Consider the following 19,499-nt stretch of genomic DNA (forward strand, 5'->3'; position numbering starts at 1 on the left):
GTGAAAATTAGAATTTCAGCTGCATTGTGCTGATATAGATTTGATAACACTATATAACACAACTTTAAGAATTACTCCAAGCTTTCTTTAAGGTAATGTTTTGAAAAAACAAAGTTAGTGGGTATGGCAAATGACCTTAACTAAAGCACTTTGCTGGCAATTCACAATTTTCAAGGCAACTCTTTGATCTTCATCCATTTTTCTTCCCATCTGTTTCTTTCAACGTCCCAGCTTCTACAGTTACTGGCACCTCAAATAGCAAGACATTTTCAACATAGAATTAGGATTCTGGATCTATTTTCATCTTGAAAATGAGTTGAGGACAGTCCCTTTTCTCCAATGCACAATCTAACAGCTATTTAACACAATCATAGAGAGAATATATAATGTATGACCTAATGCTGCCATCTTGGATCAAATGTTAATTACTGTCTCAGCTTTGGAAATACATATTCAGACATTAATGATATTTACATTTTAACTATTTTTGTGAGTGTAGTTTTATCTAAAAAATGTTCTCAGATTAATTGTTTGTCCCATGTCCTATGTTTTTTTGTTGTAAAAGTGTCTGATCCAATACTGTGATAATAACTTCCAGAAGAAACAATGGCTCTGAAATTCCTGGAGTTCTCTGCCATGGAGAGCAGCGGAGACCACCTTGAAAATGGCAGAGACCAGTTTACATCAATCCACTTGATGCACAACAACTGGCAGCCCAGAGCTGGGAATTGGTTTAAGTAAAACCTCATGCTACATTCCCACACATACTTCGAATAGGCAGGAAAATATAATATGCAAGCAGAGACTTGCCAGGCTAAAACAGCAAATCAAATGTATTTACAATATCACAAAATGCTGGAGTAACTCAGCAGATCAAGGCGAATTATAAAACCTCAGGCATTGGAACAATACTAGAGCACAGGACAACAATAGCTTTCCAGCACACAATTCATCAGTCACTTCACCATTCCTCGATCAACATTTCAAAATCTCTTGAAACACAGACTAAATCTTTGGTATGATACAGTGCTTCAGCACAGTTAAAAATAGTTTCCAGATTTACTGCACCCCTCATCTATGCAACTTTCAGGTAGAAAGTTTCACTTGGAATAGTCGACCTCACTGGTCATAAATCTCTATTGACCAAACACTCTTTGGAATTAATCAAAGTCAAAGCATGCCGTGAGATCCTGTTTGTAATCACTTCATCTCTTTGAAAAAGGAAAGCAGATGAATCTAAAAAGACATGACAAAACAAAAATATAGGTATTACATTGCAGTGCCAGGACACTTAGTGACCATTTCCATCGACCCTGCTGGTCAGTTTCAAGGCAAAAATCTAATTAAACATTTCACTTTGTATTGAACCAAAAATAATCAAATTATTATGATCTGATATAATCTGATTAGAAATAAATAATACAAAAAGGAACCAAAATCACAAGACATGTTTCAAGCATTTAATAGGAGATATCTATAATTTACTAATTTTCCTTTAAAACCAGAAATAGAAGATTAAGCAACCTCATTTATCGATCCTATCAAAATGAAGAAAATAATGATAGTTTTAACTTTTATTTGAAATAGAATTAGCTTAAAGCAATTTCTCATCCTGTAGCATAATATTAAGTATGGTTGATTATTTGTATATAGACTTATACAATGAAAAATTAATCTCTCTTAAAATGAATCACAATAATAACTATTAACATAGAAACATAGAAACATAGAAAATAGGTGCAGGAGGAGGCCATTTGGTCCTTCGAGCCAGCACCGCCACTCATTGTGACCATGGCTGATCATCCACAATCAGCAACCTGTGCCTGCCTTCTCCTCATATCCCTTGATTCCACTAGCCCCTAGAGCTCTATCTAACTCTCTTTTAAATTCATCCAGTGAATTTGCCTCCACTGCATTCTGTGGCAGAGAATTCCACAAACTCACAACTCTGGGTGAAAAAGTTTCTTCTCACCTCAGTTTTAAATGGCCTCCCCTTTATTCTTAGACTGTGTCCCCTGGTTCTGGACTCCCCCAAAATTGGGAACATTTTTCCTGCATCTAGCTTGTCTAGTCCTTTTATAATTTTATCCGTCTCTATAAGATTCCCTCTCATCCTTCTAAAGTCCAGTGAATACAAGCCCAGTCTTGGATCACTTTATGTTATTCAACTTCCTAGAGTACTTCGGCTTGTACGGATCCCATTACATATTTAGTGATGCCAATCCTTATTTATTTTTAAATAATGCATTCAATTCACTCATGTTTTATTGAATCTCCCCTGGTCACTCACATTTCAGCCAGTTATTCATAAAACTGTGCATTTTAATGGTACACTTATGCTCTTATTTGGATCTTTTGTATCATGCTCTATAACACACTGGAGGTAACAGCTCAATATGAAAACTATTCTCAAACCCTATTAAAAACAACTGAAGTCTCAACTGCTAATTCAGCACTTGGTGCTTGGGAAATGTTGCTGCTTGAATGGATGGGAAGATTTGGTACTGTATTCAACGCAATTGAAGGAACTGCAAGCATGTATAGGAAATGGGAGAGGTGAAAGAAAGAATAATCACCAAACTCCCACCACAAAGGTAAGCAAAGCCTGCTACTCCTATCTTGTTCTGTCAGATTAGTTATGGGTGAGGGCTTGTGATTGCTGCTGATCTAGATGTTTGCAGGTCTCTGTGATGTTGTAACAGACTCCATAGATCAAGATAGAAACAGGAGTTTTTGCTAAAACAAACACAAAATGCTGGACTAAAACCTCAGAAGGTCAGGCAGCACCAGTAAAAAGAAAAACAGAGTCTGAAGAAGGGTCGATCCAAAATGTCACCTATTCCTTTTCTCCAGAGATGCTGTCTGACCCGTTGAGTTACTCCAGCTTTTTGTGTCTATCTTCGCCTTGAACCAGCATCTGCAATTCCTTCCGACACACTAGTAAAAAGGGAATCAGTCTACATTTTAAGTCTAAGATAGACACAAAAAGCCTGGAGTAACTCAGCGGGTCAGACAGCATCTCTGGAGAAAAGGAATAGGTGACGTTTCGGGTCGAGACCAGCATCAAGTTCCTTCCTATACATTGTAAGTCTGCCGCCCCTTGTCAGAACTGGGAAAGGAAGGAACTGATTTATTTTTTATATCTCCTTCTCGAAAATGTCGAGCTCCTGGTCAGTGAACCTGTGCACAAGCTGCCTCCTCTCTCCCACAGCACCCCAAGATCACAGCTGCAGGCCTAAATACCAGTAGCTGGGTGAACCTTAACTTAATTTTTTTTAATAATACATACTAGTTGCTTAAAATTCAATACAAGTCATAAAAATATGGAAAGGTGGAATGTTACTATCCTTTCACACGTTTGAAACCAGCACATTGCATGGTTTTTATATTCCAATATCAACCTAATGAACCATGTGATGCTGCATCCCACTTTCCAACACAATTAGCAGAGTCCTCTATTCATTTCGCCTTCAGGTGTAAGTGCCCTCAAATCATTCTTCTCCTTCAATGCATCCAACCGAGTCATTTCAACCACACCACCTGGCACTGCGTTCCATTTTCTAGTCAAGTCAAGTCAATTTTATTTGTATAGCACATTTAAAAACAACCCACGTTGACCAAAGTGCTGTACATCAGTTCAGGTACTAAGAACAAACATACAATGGCACACAAACATAACAGCACATACATAAACAGTTCACAGCACCCCCGCAGAGGGCCTCGAACGCTAGGGAGATTTAGAATAACCTTTTCAAGGACTTTTGACAGGAATGGCAGTTTGGAAATGGGTCTGTAGTTGCTAGGCAAGGTGGGGTCTAGGTTAGGTTTTTTCAGGAGGGGCTGGACCACTGCGTGCTTGAAACAGGTTGGAACAGTGCCAGTGGCCAGAGAACTGTTGACCACTTTCTGGTTAAAATTCTCTTTAATATTCTATTACATTTACTACTGTATATCTTATATTGATGCATATTTTTCTGGTCTTATAACATAGAACGTAGAACAGTACAACACAGAATAGGCCTTTCAGTCCACAATGTGTGTGCCAAACATGATGCCAAGACCCTCTCTTATATACTTGCACATAATCCATATTCCTCCATTCCCTGAATATCTATATGCCTATCCAAAAGTCTTTTAAATGCCACTATCGTATCTGCCTCAACCACCATCCCTGGCAGCATGTTCCAGACACTCACCACTCTCTGTGTAAAAAAAGTGTCCTGCACATCTCGTTTAAGGAAAAGTTTCTGACTCTCTACCCTTTCTGTGCCTCTCACCATTTTATATACTTCTATCAGATCTCCTCGGTTTCAGATAAAACATTCCAACTCTGTCCAATCTCTCCCTGTAGATAATACCCCAGGCATCATTCTGGTAAACCTCCTCTGCACCCTTTACAAAGACACCACATCCTTCCTGTAATGGGGCATCCAAGACTGCACACAATACTCTAGATGCAGTCTAAACAAAGTCCTTTACTCTTATTCTCAATGCTCCGACTTATGAAAGAAAGCATACCATATGTCTTCTTTACCACTCTGTCTACTTGTGTTCCCACTTTCAGGTAAACATAGAAACATAGAAAATATGTTCTGGCCCCTTTGAGCCAGCACTACCATTCATTATGACCATGGCTGATCGTCCACAATCAGTAACCTGGGCCTGCCTTCTCCCCATATCCCTTGATTCCACTAGTTCCTTGAACTCTATCTAACTCTCTTTTAAATTCAACCAGTGAATTGGCCTCCACTGCATTCTGTGGCAGAGGATTCCACAAATTCACAATTCTCTGGGTGATAAAGTTTCTTCTCACCTCAGTTTTAAATGGCCTCCCCTTTATTAGTTATGGACTTGGACCCCAATCTATCTGCGCATCAATGCTATTAAGGGTCATGTCATGAATTGTATATTTTCCCTTTAAGTTTGACTTCCCAAAGGGCAACACCACATACTTGCTCAGATTAAGCCGCATATGCCATTTCTGCGCCAATTTCTCCTATAATTAGAAATATTTACTCCCTTTGTGGTTGGCTAATGGTCCTACACAAAAGCACCAGCTACTGCAGTGCACGTTACCATGTTCCAATCTTCTGTACATGCAATGCAGTGCAGAAGTATGGAATGCACCAAAATTCAGGTGCTAGTGCATCTGATTTCCCACTCTGCCCTCATACCCAACTTTGAGCCCAGATGTATTCTGTAATTTGCTGAGTTTACGGGATAAATAAACATTAGTTTTTAGTTTAGAGATACAGTGTGGAACCTGGCCCTTCGGTCCACTAAGTCCTTGCCGACCAACGATCCCCGCACACAAACACTATCCTACACGCGCCAGGGACAATTTACAATTATACCAAAGCAATTGACCTACAAACGTACATCTTTGGAGTGTGAAAGGAAACTGGAGATCCTGGAGAAAACCCACACAGGTCACCGGGAGAACGTATAAACTCAGTACCGACAGCACCCATGGTCAGGATTGAACTTGGGTCTCTGGCACTGTAAGACAGCAACTCTACTGCTGCGCAACCATGCCGCCTCAAAATTTGGTTCAGGCTCCTCATCTGTACACTAGAATAGCTGGGTGACTGAAAGCAGCTATGTTCACTTGAATGGGACCAACCAACCTTTAACAAAAAGATAGGTGAACATAATGAATCATTCAACAGATGCTGCCTGAACTGCTAAGCTGTTCCAGCAGCGTGTTTGTAGCTTTGTTTTTTTTAATAGGCAACACAGTGGAGCAGCTTCCTTACAGCTCCAACAATGCATATCCAATCTGAATCTCCAGCGTGGTTTGTGTAGCATTTGAACATTTCCTGAGTGACCATGTGGGTTTCCCCAGGATACTCTGGTTTCATGCCATATTCTAAAGACCAGTGGAATTGCAGGTTAATTAATTATTATAAATTGCCCTGGTGTGTTGATGAGTGGTAGAATCATGGAGAGTCTGTGGGAATGGGAGAAGGAGGGTGGGAAAGAATAAAATGGGATTAGTTTAAATTGGCACAGAATTGGTGATCTAAAGGGCTGGCTTCTGTGCTGTATGGGCTTATTATTTGAAAAAAAGACATAAAAGTCACATCTCAAATCTTACCATAATCAGTGGTTCTGTTGTCAGCCTCTAAGGTTCGAAACTCAGGAATTCTCTTCCGTAACCTCTCCAGCAGTCTTTCTTTCTTAAAACCTAACATTTTCACCAAACTTTAAGACATTTCTTTGTGCAGTCTGGCCTCAGTTTATATTTGATAATATTTGAGGGAAACCTTTGGGATGTTTTATTACACTTAAAGTGCTATTTACAGTTGTGATTTTTTTTTTTGTATCTAATTGTCTAATTTTCTTTACCTCTTCCTCTCCATCTTTCCTAGTACAACTGAGCACAACTAAGACCATTTAGTCTCTTAGGACCTGTTCCATCATTCAAGACTAAATTGTAACTCAACTCTGCAGACTCATCTTTAATCCAAATCCTCTGATGTACTTACCTTTCAAGAATCTGTTTCAACTTGAAAATGTAATTTATTCCCCAGCTTAGGTGGTGAGGGTGGGCGGATAGAAAAGAGATTTCCAGACTCATACAACACTGTGTGAGGAATGGACTCATAATTTAACTTCCGAATGCATTAACTCTAAATTTTATAACTGCTCTTTGTTCTGGATCATCCACCAGAGAAAATAGTTTTCTCCGTCTTTTCCCTATTGAACCCTTTTAAATTCCTGATTAAATCAGGAATAAACAAGCCACATTTATGCAACACCCCAAAAAAATAACCCTTTACATGCCAGCATTACTGTGGTGAATCTATACTAAGTGTAAAGTTAATATATTCTTTTTAGAATGTGGCATTTAAGGTCACATTCACCATGGCATTAAGGCAACAGCACCAATTATGGCTACCATCGAAGGGAGAGAAACTGTGGTGCAAGGTAGAGTCCATAAATTTAATGTTTGCATCCTGGAATTCTCGTTATGGAGATAAAAACCAGGTTGAAGGATGTGTTGAGTGCCTCCACAAAGCAGCCCAGCAAGAGATGGTTCCTGTAAATATTTCCAAGTGTGGGAATCACTGTTCTTCCATCAACACACATGTAAATTTCATCTGCAGATGTTGATTTACAAAAATAGGCACAACGTGCTGAGGTAACTCAGCAGGTCAGGTAGCATCTCTGGAGAACATGGATGGATAGGGGACATATTGGGTCTGGACTCTTCTTCAGGCTGATTGTAGTAGGGGGGAGAGAAAGCTGAAGGAGAGATGGGGACAGGACAAAGCCTGGGAAGTGATAGGTGGACACAGGTGAGGTGGGCTTTTGTTTGGCAGATGGTTGGTCAAAGGCCAGAGATGAAAAGACAAAATGTATGAGATAAGGATAGAAGAGGGTTGAAATATGAAGCCAGAGGAAGAAATATGGGTGAAAGGGGATGATCTGAGATTCTTTCATTGATGTTGGAGCTGTAAAGGAAGATGAGAATGTTAAATCTGTCACCTTACCGCTCTCAGCTCATAAACAGTGAACTATCTTGGTTTAAGGAAGGCAAAGCGGAGAGGATCATGTGCTTTGTTTTGAACTTTATGATTTTGCTAATCCTTACAATAATCATCTCCATACTAGAATCAGAGGGTCAAAGATCCTTTTAAACGCATCCATGTTGCACTTTTAGATGATGCTTTTATCCTGTCAATCCTTTCTCCCTTTGCCCTGCTGGAAGATGTCTGCTGACTTCCGCTGTGATATCTTGCTGGAAGCTATTGTTGTTCTTCCGCATTGCTCACTCTCGCTGGTCTCCAGCATCCTCACCATGCTCGTCTGGCTCTGGACCACTTTGCTGCTCTTCCTCTGGCACCAGTCACTGCCCTCAGTTTGCGCAGTCACAGAGTGTGCAGCATCCTGTAATCGTGTCTACATATTTGCTGGGAATGTGCTGCAGAGTACCCCCAGACTAGAGCAGGCTCCACATTTTCAAAAGGCCCGTGAGGCTTTCAACAATGATTATAGTGTTTGTGCAGCTTTTGCTGTGGCTGGGATATGTGTATGAATTGTTTGGAGGAGCCAGAGGATCCTCTCGTTTCCCAGGATCCATGCCTAGGACTAAGCACACTGCAGAAAATACCCATTGCTTCAGATATTCAGCAAACAAGCTTCCTTGAAACATTACATTCACCCCGTGGTACTTCTTCGAATGATCCTCACCCACCTGCATATTAAGGGATTGGAAATCATTGTGGTTCATAAAATATTCTGGGTATTAATGGACATCTTATGGTCACACGAGTGGAGTCAATGACTGCTTCAATAGACAATAGTTGCAGGAGTAGGCCATTCGTCCCTTCGAGCCAGCACTGCCATTCAATGTGATCATGGCTGATCATTCTCAATCAGTACCCCATTCCTGCCTTCTCCCCATACCCCCGCTTCAGTTATGAACAGTCAGCAATATTGACAAATCCCAGTGCCCATACTGCCACTCCACCCAGGCTAAAATCAGAGTATTCATTCTCATCTTTCTGCTAATACACTGCATGGGTGAACCCTCCAATATTTCAGTGAGCTGCACCTTTGCAATCATGATGGAGATCTGCTGCAGCTGCTGGAAATTATCCTGCAACAAAAAAGTTGAGAATCAAATTGGCCTTGACCTCCATGAAGTGAAGAGAGGGTGAACAAGGTTTCTCAAAGTTTCTCGTTGTCCCCGACCACACTCATTGGCCATTCACCGGCATAAAGACCTCTCGAATAATGGAAGCAGCCAATGATGTCATCACTGAGGCATCCATTAGCAACCAAATGATTTTCAAAAAACACCCTTGGTTAGATTGACTGCCCACCATGCACTCTGGGAGGTGTTGAGAGCACAGCTTTAAATAGTCACAAGTGCAATGAGGTAGCACAGCACACCCTTTGTTGTACTAGGAATGTTTAATGGTGGCCATAGCATTCACCATAAAGCTGCAAGTTATGTTGGTATGGGAGGAAATGTGTGATGCACAATTGGCACCATCGTTAGATACAAATCCAACCTTGGGAAAACGTCAGAGATAATAATATAAATGATTCAAAGAGGTGCCCAGTTCAGGTTCAGTTTTTCCGATATTGCCTTTAACTTCAAATTGATTACTAGGCTTACCTAAGGTGACTAAATGGAATGGTGGGAGATGGGGCTGGGTGGGGGGAGTGGAGAAAGCTGGAAAAATGGAGGGACAGGACCAAGATTAGGTCGATACAGGAGGGGGGGGAGGTTGGTGAAAGGCAGATAGTTGGACAAAGGCCAGAGATAAAAAAGACAGAAGGTGTGAGAGATAAGATTTGTACAGTTGGGAATTGTGAAACCAGAGTGCGTACAACAGAGATGATATAGTGTACTTTAAAGGTGATTTTATTTTTCTGTTCTATTAGGATCTTTCAGTGGGCTATCAAAATAAACGAAACTGTCTGTTGTGCTGCATCATGTTCCACATTCCAAAAGTCTAAGTTCAGGGAGGAAGTGAACATGTGCAGGAAATTCTACTTTGAAGTTTGGTACTTGATAGTGGTGGAATTTGTAACATCAACCAGCTAAGTACAGCCAAAGACACCAAGGTCACTCTGCATAACTGCAAGTTTTCTAACGTACATTGCAACTTCATGCTACGGCTTCTTTTCATTCAGCTTAAAAATGTAAAAAGCCCAAGACAAAAAAAGAACTATAAACTATCAGAATTTGCCATGAATACGTGGTGAATTTTAGAATCTCTACTGACATGGAGTTTATCATGAATATCCTGAGGTCATCGTTAGTGATTCTGTCTTCTTTTGCAGCCAACACTATTTGCAGTCTTCTCTAAGACAATCATAGGAGAATCACAAACTGATGTTAATTCATGAACTTGCTCCATTACAAGATGCCTTGGAAGTCTTACATTTCTGTTACAAGCATGCCAAATGAGGTTTTTAATGAATTTGAAATATAATTGCAATTTGGCAAGCTATTTAGCTCAGGAAACAGTAATTACACATATGTAGATTTGAGTTTCAAATGGACATTTCAAAATATATTGATTTTGTTGTTTTGTTAGTTTACCTTATTCAATTGTGTGATCTCATCTTTAATGAACACCCATGTATATTGTTTAAACAGTAAATTAAAATATATTCATTGCTTCCCAGTATGCTATGAGATGTCACAGCTACTGGATGCCTACATTTTCTTTAGGTGATTGTTGGCAGCAGCAGGTATTGTTAAAAGTAAAGATAGATCTTTAGATCCTTGTCAGGAGCTTTCTTTAAGATCATCAAACACCATTACTTGACCTCAATGATCCCAAATTCCAGGTCATAAGAACATAAGTAGAAGCAACAGTCATTCGGCACATTATGCTTGCCTTGCCTTTCAATAAGATCCTTTTACCAGTGCATCAATTTCCTGTACCATCTCCATTCCCTTTACACCCCTAATATCGACAAAACAGATTTAATATCACAAAACTTCCCTGCAGATGCAATTTTTGATTAATTTTCACTAATAATATATTCATGCTAATTGTCATCCAATATCATCAGTCAGTATGCATACACTGTAATAGGCAACCAACAGGAACTGAATTAAGATCTCATTTGGAGAACCTCAACCAATATAATTGCTTGTGCACACAAAGCCTTCCTACAACTGTGTCCATATTAGACTTTAATTGCCTCTATCAAGTCAAGTCAAATTTATTTGTCACATATACATACTCGATGTGCAGTGAAATGAAAGTGGCAATGCCTGCGGGTTGTGCACAAAAAGAATTACAGTTACAGCATATAAATAAAGTTAATAAGTTACTAAACATAGCACAAAAAGTGTCGACAAAAATTTAGTCTCTGGGGTTATAAAAGTTGACAGTCCTGATGGCCTGTGGGAAGAAGCTCCGTCTCATCCTCTCCATTTTCACAGCGTGACAGCGGAGGCGTTTGCCTGATCATAGCATCTGGAACAGTCCGTTACTGGGGTGGCAGGGGTCCCTCATGATCTTGCTTGCTCTGGATCTGCACCTCCTGATGTATAGGTCCTGCAGGGGGACGAGTGTAGTTCCCATGGTGCGTTCTGCCGAACGCACTACTCTCTGCAGGGCCATCCTGTCCTGGGCAGAGCTGTTCCCAAACCAGACTGTAATGTTGCCGGACAGGATGCTCTCTACAGCCCCAGAGTAGAAGCAATGAAGGATCCTCAGCGACACTCTGAATTTCCTCAGTTGTCTAAGGTGGTAAAGGCGCTGCTTAGCCTTACCCACCAGTGCGGCAATGTGCGTTGCCCAAGTCAGATCCTCTGCGATGCGGACTCCCAAGTATTTGAAACTGCTCACCCTATCCACAATAGACCCATTTATCTCCAGTGGCGTGTACGTCCTTGGATGTTTAGCCCTTCTGAAGTCCACAATCAGCTCCTTTGTTTTAGTGACATTCAAGAGGAGGCTATTGTCCTGACACCAGAGTGCCAGATCAGCCACCTCCTCCCGGTAGGCCTTCTCATCGTTGTTGGAGATCCGGCCCACCACCACAGTGTCATCAGCAAATTTGATGATGGAGTTTGAGCTGAACCTGGCCCCACAGTCATGTGTGTACAGGGAGTACAGTAGGGGACTAAGGACGCAGGGGGATCCTATGTTCAGGGTGAGGGAGCTAGATTAGATGGCGCGGTCCAGTCCAGTCGCCGTCGTGGTAGCTCTGCGGGAACTGTGCGTTTTAAACTGGTATGTTTACTTTAAAATTATCCCTAAGTGCTCTAGCGTGTGCTAGCACTTAGCATTAACCAATGTACGACCGGGAAACGCTCGTAAAATTAAACTCGAGCGCTACAGGAGCACTATTAAACAGAAATCTACTCACCGATATACCGATAGAGATCATCAAAGGAGCGCACCGCGGCAGCAGCAGCAGCAGTAGCAGTGGGAGCGCAGGTCAGTGGGAAAGTCGGAAAAAACACCGAGGGAAGCGAGGGGGGATTCGGAACAGGCTGAGAACCCAAGCCTTACGTCCACCTCTGCCCAGCATATTTCTGGCCAACGTCCAGTCCCTGGAGAACAAGCTGGATGACCTGAGGGCAAGGATCAGATTCCAGAGGGACATAAAGAACTGTAACATCCTTTGTCTGACTGAAACATGGCTGACCCCGCTGGTGCCTGACCAGGTGATCTGCCCATCCAAGTCCTTCACTGTTTTCCGGGCGGACAGAACGGAAGAATCCGGGAAATCCAAGGGCGGAGGAGTCTGCTTCTTGACCAATAATAACTGGTGTAATCCTGGGAATATTAAGACGCTTTCTCGTTCCTGCTCGCCGGACCTGGAACATCTAACTATCTTATGCCGACCATTCTACCTACCCCGGGAGTTCAGCTCGGTGATCATCACAGCCGTCTATATCCCACCGCATGCGGACACCGACGTGGCACTGTCCACCCTACACGATGTGTTGTGTCAACACCAAAACAAGAACCCTGATGCGGCTGTGCTGGTGGCTGGAGACTTCAATAGGGGAAATCTCAAAAAGGTCATGCCCAACTTCTACCAACACATCACGTGTGTCACCAGGGGGGAAAGAACTTTGGACCACTGCTACACGCCGTTCAGGAAAGGCTACAAGGCCGTTTCTCTCCCTCCTTTTGGGAAATCTGACCACGCTGCCATTTTCCTGCTGCCGGAGTACAAACAACGGATAGTACGGGAAGCGACAGTGACGAGGGACGTAAAGCGGTGCGCTGACCATTCAGAGGCCATGCTGCAGGATGCACTGAGCGAAGTTGACTGGAACATGTTCCAAGCAAGTTCCAGAGACGTAAATGAGTTTGCGGAAGCGGTTACGGACTTCATTGCCACAATAGCCGATACCATCATCCCCACGGTAAGGGTCAGTATCTTCCCTAACCAAAAACCCTGGGTGGACAGGTCTATTCGCGTGGCCTTGAATGCTCGCACCGCTGCTTACAACTCCGGCCTGGCATCCGGCAACATGGACGACTACAAGAAAGAGTCCTACCGACTGCGAAGAGCAGTGAAGGATGCAAAAAAGAGGTACCGGGACAAGATGGAGTCACAGATGGAGCAGCAGGACACCAGGCGCCTTTGGCAGGGGCTACGGACTATAACTAGCTACAGGCCCAGCACCCCCTCAACCGGAAGTGCCGGCTCCTCCTTAGCTGATGACCTGAACTCTTTTTACGCACGGTTTGAGACGGGTAACACCACCAGCTCGCCGTCTAAAAACAGCACCGAAGGGGCGCTGGCTAGCGAGGCTGGAGGGGGATCCACCGCCAGGGATGTGCACACATTCGCGGTGTCCGAGCATGAGGTGAGGTGGGCTCTGACGCGTGTGAACACGAGGAAAGCTGGAGGCCCAGATGGTATATCTGGGCGAGTACTAAAGTCTTGTGCTACTCAGCTTGCTCCAGTGCTCACCACAATATTCAACCTCTCCTTGGCAAAGTCCGTGGTCCCTGCATGCTTCAAAAGATCCATCATTGTACCGGTGCCAAAGAATGCCTCTCCAGCGTGTTTAAATGACTACCGACCGGTGGCCCTCACGTCGGTTGTCATGAAATGCTTTGAGAGGCTAGTCAAGAAGCACATCTGCGCCCTCCTTCCTCGCAACATGGACCCACTACAGTTCGCATACCGTCCGAACAGGTCCACGGATGATGCGGTATCCCAGGTTCTACACACCGCTCTCTCTCATCTGGACAGCCAGGGGGGCTATGTGAGGATGCTGTTCATTGACTTTAGTTCAGCATTCAACACAATAGTCCCCAGCAGACTGGTTGAGAAGCTGCTGGAACTGGGGCTTAGCACCCCTCTGTGTGCCTGGGTCCTGGACTTTCTCACTGCCAGGCCCCAAGTGGTCAGGATGGGGGAACACTCATCAGAAAAAGGGTCAAATTATTTTTGCCAATTTTGAAATTCCAGTAGGGGTAGAAAATAAGACTGAAGTTCCAAGTGTGAAATGGAAGCACTGGTCATAGGAGGAAGTGTTCTCAATGTGGAGTAGTAGTGCATTTACCAATGGAGGCCCTACACCAAGTGGTGAGTATTTCATATTCATCAGTGCTGAGGTTCCTCACTTTGATCCAATGAAAATCACACTTGCGTCAAAAGAGAAATAACAAGGAGGTCGGGGTTGGAAAGGGTCTTGTTGGTCCAGATCGCACTACATACACCTGCCTGCCTCCAGCTGCTGCAATCCCTGACCATGCATTCACCTGGTCTGAGGATCAATCTATCTAACGCAGTGCCCCAGTGGAGCCATGCATGCCATACCAAGGACTCAGTGACCAGTAAAGAATTAGGGACAGGGGTTTTGTTTCCTGTCAAAGTCTATAAGACTTTTTTGGTGACACTTTTTAAATGCCTTTTATATTCAAACATTTTAAAACTATTACAATTATTCAAAATCTTTTTTTTAAAATATAAAATGAATTAAAAACACATTACAACACTTGGAAAAGATAAAAAACAGTACCTTGATTTACTTATTTCCTCTTAAAATCGAGGCCAAAATCCCTATTGAATAGAAGGGGCTCCTTAATCCTATGCCAGATTTGCCTGTCATTGGGCCTCAAAGATAGATCCCATTGTGTGGTGCTACAGCATCCCAGCTAAAATGGGGCTCTGCCATTATACTCCATGTGAGCCTCCAATAGATTGGTGTGACAAATGCTGCCTGCCACAGCCAGCATCTGAGAATAGAAGTAATAGAAGCCATTTATGCCCCACACCTGCTCTATCATGCAATTAAATTGCAGCTGATCTTTCACATAGTGTCACTTTCCTACACTAACCCCATATCCTTGATTCCTTTAAAATCCTAAAATCTATCCATCTCTTTCTCAAGTATACTCAGTGTTTGTGTTGCCACACCTCCCTTGCATGGAAAAATCTGAAGATTCACCATTCTTCGGTTAAAGAAAATGGATCAATTTTCAAGCTTTTTTTCATGGGTGCATGCAATTCAAAGTCCCATTGTGAATACTGGGAAATGACAATGGAAATTGGGATTAACTCAGTCACCTGCCCATAAACAAAAAAGCTACTCAGCCGAATATCTGGGACGATGCTTTTACTTCTTAATGAGTCTTGGCAGCAATTCAGAAAGGATGCCAACCAATCATTTTAATTCACTTAATTTGATTTGCAGAAAACCTAATTGTGTTGCAATGAAATGATTGGTGGAAGCATTAGAAGTCCGGTAAAATTAATATGTAGTAATATTAGAATAAAGCACAAGCTTACTTGGCAAATGTGAGTGATGGAAGTATGTGGAGGCCATCTCTAGACACCTATTTGTGTTCACTGGTAGGAAGTAGATTTTACTAATATCCACCCACCACAAAATCTATATATAGATTTAGTGATGCAGGAAATAAATTTCCAATTCCCATGATCTGCAGATAAATAGGAGGAAGCAGCGTTGATCTTCCTTATTCTGAAGGATGCAGATTTTCTCCACAAACTATAATCTGTTGCTGCACAGATTTCCATGTTTGATGACCTTTTGATTTGTGCTTTTGGCCATGATTAGTCCTGAGCCATGGTCGAACATGCAACTAAATCGCTCGGTAAACAATGTCAAACAGTTTATTATGTCTGTGACATGTAAGTTTACGTTTACAAATAAATGCCTTTGTAATGGCAGTTTCTATACCATCTCGAAATCCCACTTCGATAGCAATTACTTCTCGGGGATGAAATGTAGTTATAGCTTACGCACACGTCGCACCCTGATATGACAAAACACCGTAGCCGTAACACAATGACAATAACTGAATTAAGCAAAATGGCTCCTACAGCCTTTATTCACAAAATGCTGGAGTAACTCAGCAGGTCAGGTCGCATCTCAGGAGAGAAGGAATGGGTGACGTTTCGGGTCGAGACCCTTCTTCAGTCTGAAGAAGGGTCTCGACCCGAAACGTCGCCCATTCCTTCCCTCCTGAGATGCTGCCTGACCTGCTGAGTTACTCCAGCATTTTGTGAATAAATACCTTTGATTTGTACCAGCATCTGCAGTTATTTTCTTATATCAAATAAATGCCTTAGTTACTAAGAAATTCATAATTTAGTCATCAGTCTGTCTGGGTTATAAACACACTCATTACATAGTAATGGATGCTTTTTTTGTGCTTTTAAGCATCTCAGGAAGATAAAGTATAGGAAAGTACGATGTCGAAACATGTCCATTGAATAAATCAGCCACCAGCATAATATTGGTAGCATTTCAATAAAATTAATATATCATATAGGCACTGAAAAGCGTGCTCATTTTTATTACAAGATAACACAACTTTAATAATATTTTTACTTTTACTTAAGAAGTTAATATTCACAATCAAGATTTGGAGCACTGATTATGATGTGTAGTCCCAGATGTTAATTGCATTTCAAATTTGGTGGCCCAATATTTTATAGGAATCATCACAGAGTTCCCGTGACAATCAAATTTATTTTCTTTCTGTCTTTTGATTTAGTAGCACATTAGGGAGTAATTTCCTGTGAGGAAATTGCTCCCATTGGTGAACCCAGTTTGCATATGGCAACCTTTGGCCTAAATCTCGTGCAAAGTTAATTACCTTATATGGGAATATGTAAAGTGGTTTAAAGTTGCAAAATTAAATAACTGAAACCTAAAGAAAATGTGAATCTCAAACCATGTAGGGGTTTCTGATATATAACACATAATGTTTCAAGGCACTTAGCGATCACTCATACAGAATGGACTAGCAATGTAGAGGAAATGTGTAGGAAGGAACTGCAGTTGCAGGTTTACACCAAAGATAGATACAAAATGCTGGAGTAACTCAGCGGGATAGACAGCATCTTTGGAGAAAAGAAACGGGTGACGTTTCGGGTTTGAAGGATCTCGTCCCGATATGTCACCCATTCCTTCTCTCCAGAAATGGTTCCTGTCCTGCTGAGTTACTCCAGCATTTTGTGTCCATCTACCCAATGTAGAGACCAAGTTCAAATCCCACCAAGGCAGTTGTACAACTTAAATTCAGGGACTAATCGGGAATGAAAACAAATACAAATTTGTAATGATGACCACAAAACTTGGAATGTCATGTAAACCTCTTTGATTCCATCAAGGGAGGAAACCTGCTATCCTTACCCAGTTTGTCCAGGAAGTTGAATGCAGACCACCAGCAATATGGTTCATATTTAAAATTATCTCACAAGCTTCTCTGCTCAGCAACAATGAAGGGCAATGTACCTGCATCCTGAAGATGGTGGAATACAAATTAAAAACCAGAGGAACCATAGGTTTAAGACGAGGGGAAAAGCATTTAATAGGAATCCGAGGGGCAAGTTTTTTTACACAAAGGGTGGTGGGTTTATGGAATGAGCTACCAGTGGAGGTAGTTGAGGCAGGTACTATTACAACATTTAAAAGACATTTGGACAGGTACATGTAAAGGGTAGGTTTAGAAGGATACGGGTCAAACGAAGGCAGGTGGGACTAGTATAGATGAGGCATGTTGGTTGGCATGGGCAAGTTGGGCCAAAGGGCCTGTTTCCATTCTGTATGTCTTCATGACCCTATGACTCTAAGCACAGTGGCCCATCCGTTCAATGACACTGTGCCCAATTTACAAGCATAAAATATGTGCAAAAGCATCTAATCCAACAGGATGAGAATACCTAAGGCAATATTGCACCAATTATCATATGGAAATAGTGGCTTGACTCATGCATGAAATGGGTATTACCCATATATGGATATTCATATATGGTCTCTGTTTTTATCACTCCTTTACCAGTAAGGTTGTTTTGAATATGGACATGGATAATTGTGCTCAGGACAACGAGGTTACATGTGGTTTGGCTGATGGGCCTTAAGTAGACCCTTGCTGTCTGCATGCTTCTGTCTCACATCATTTTCATTGGTATCCACCAATCCAACCATCAGCATGGTTCACTATCTTTTACAGTGGGGCTGTGCCTCAGAGAATAGCTTAAGGGTAATCATCTTGCATGTTTGACATCATAAAAAGCCAAGAGTCACAGAAAACAAGGGTGCTCCTATTTATATAATGGGTAATTTTCTCAGAGAATGTTTAAGGAAAGAGATGTGCAAGGTGCAAAGATTGAAGAAGACAATCCCAGAATATTCAGTTTATTGCAACTGATGGCAAAGCCACCATGAGTGGTGTAACAATGCTCAAGGACTAAAAAGGAGCAACATCCTTCCCCACTCATCTGGTTCCACCGATCACCTGCAAAGTATCTGATTTGGCCTGATATGTGAAAGAGAATACGTTACAGGCAATTAGGTGGGCAATAGCTCTGATGGGTATGCACTGAGAGGTGACGTAGACTCAATGGGCCAAATGGCCTTCTACTGCACTGTAAGGAAATATGAGAATATGACTGAACAGTAAGGAAGTGGTAGATAACTGTCATTTCTTTACTGCAAAGCTAGCTGGACACAAGTCTGCAGTGTCCAAACCAACCATAAATGAAGCAAAATTCCCTCGGACATAATATTTAAGAAAAAGTAAATATACAAAGCCAACATGCATTTAGATACAGATGAGTAGTGGGCAAAAAAAATTGTAGGAATTCAGGCACAGAATATTACTTACATAATGCTCCTGATTCTGAGCTTCCTGGGGCTACTTCAACTTATATTTGCTTTACATCATGATTACATGCATTCCTGCACAGAAACCAAAAGGAAATCCAATCCCATCCTTTTTGTTCCTGTATATTCATAAGCATCTTTGCTACAGCGATCATATGGAGACTGTCTTGCAGACATTTGTGGAGGGGGCTGAGGCGGGGGTGGTGGAAGTATCTGGAAATTCAGTAATACTTTCAGTGGCACCTGGGAATTTGTCAATATTCTTAGAAGGAGCAGGGAGTGTGCAAATATTTGCTGGGGATTTTCTAAGCATAAAGGATTGAAAGATCCGTATACTGCTGTGATTCCAGGTTCAAATCTTAGCATCCTGGGTTGGGATCAAACCTGCAATTTAAATAGAAAGACGCGGGTGGCTAATCCATGAAGACCAAAGGGCATGTTCATGCTGTTCAAGCACATTTTGAGCTGCAGGAGGCAGCATCTGTTTCTCATGGATTTGTTTAATTTTTACTCCTACATTATAGACCATCCTGAACTTTCATTTTCCCCTCCCCAGGACCATTCTGAATTTTTAGATTTACGAATTCATGTTCTGATCATCAAGGTATTTAAACGAATGGGATGATTACTTTTTAGGTCAGAGAATATCGGACATAAATTGGCCTAAGAACACGTTAATATATATTTTAATTTCATTTTCAATTCTATATCCAGAACCATTTACCACTGAGGCAGTTAGGACGATTACTGCAGCTCCAGTTACTGCTGCATCTGTTTTATATGGTTCCTAGATCAGAAGTTTTTCACTGTAGTTACTGCAAGAATATCATATTCATCAAGCTCATGATCTGTTAGAACTGCTGGTGAGATGAATGTGGTGTTCTTATTTATCGGGAGAAAGACACAAAAA

This window comes from Rhinoraja longicauda, chromosome 35 (assembly GCF_053455715.1).
Source record: "Rhinoraja longicauda isolate Sanriku21f chromosome 35, sRhiLon1.1, whole genome shotgun sequence".
NCBI classification, from domain to species: domain Eukaryota; kingdom Metazoa; phylum Chordata; class Chondrichthyes; order Rajiformes; family Arhynchobatidae; genus Rhinoraja; species Rhinoraja longicauda.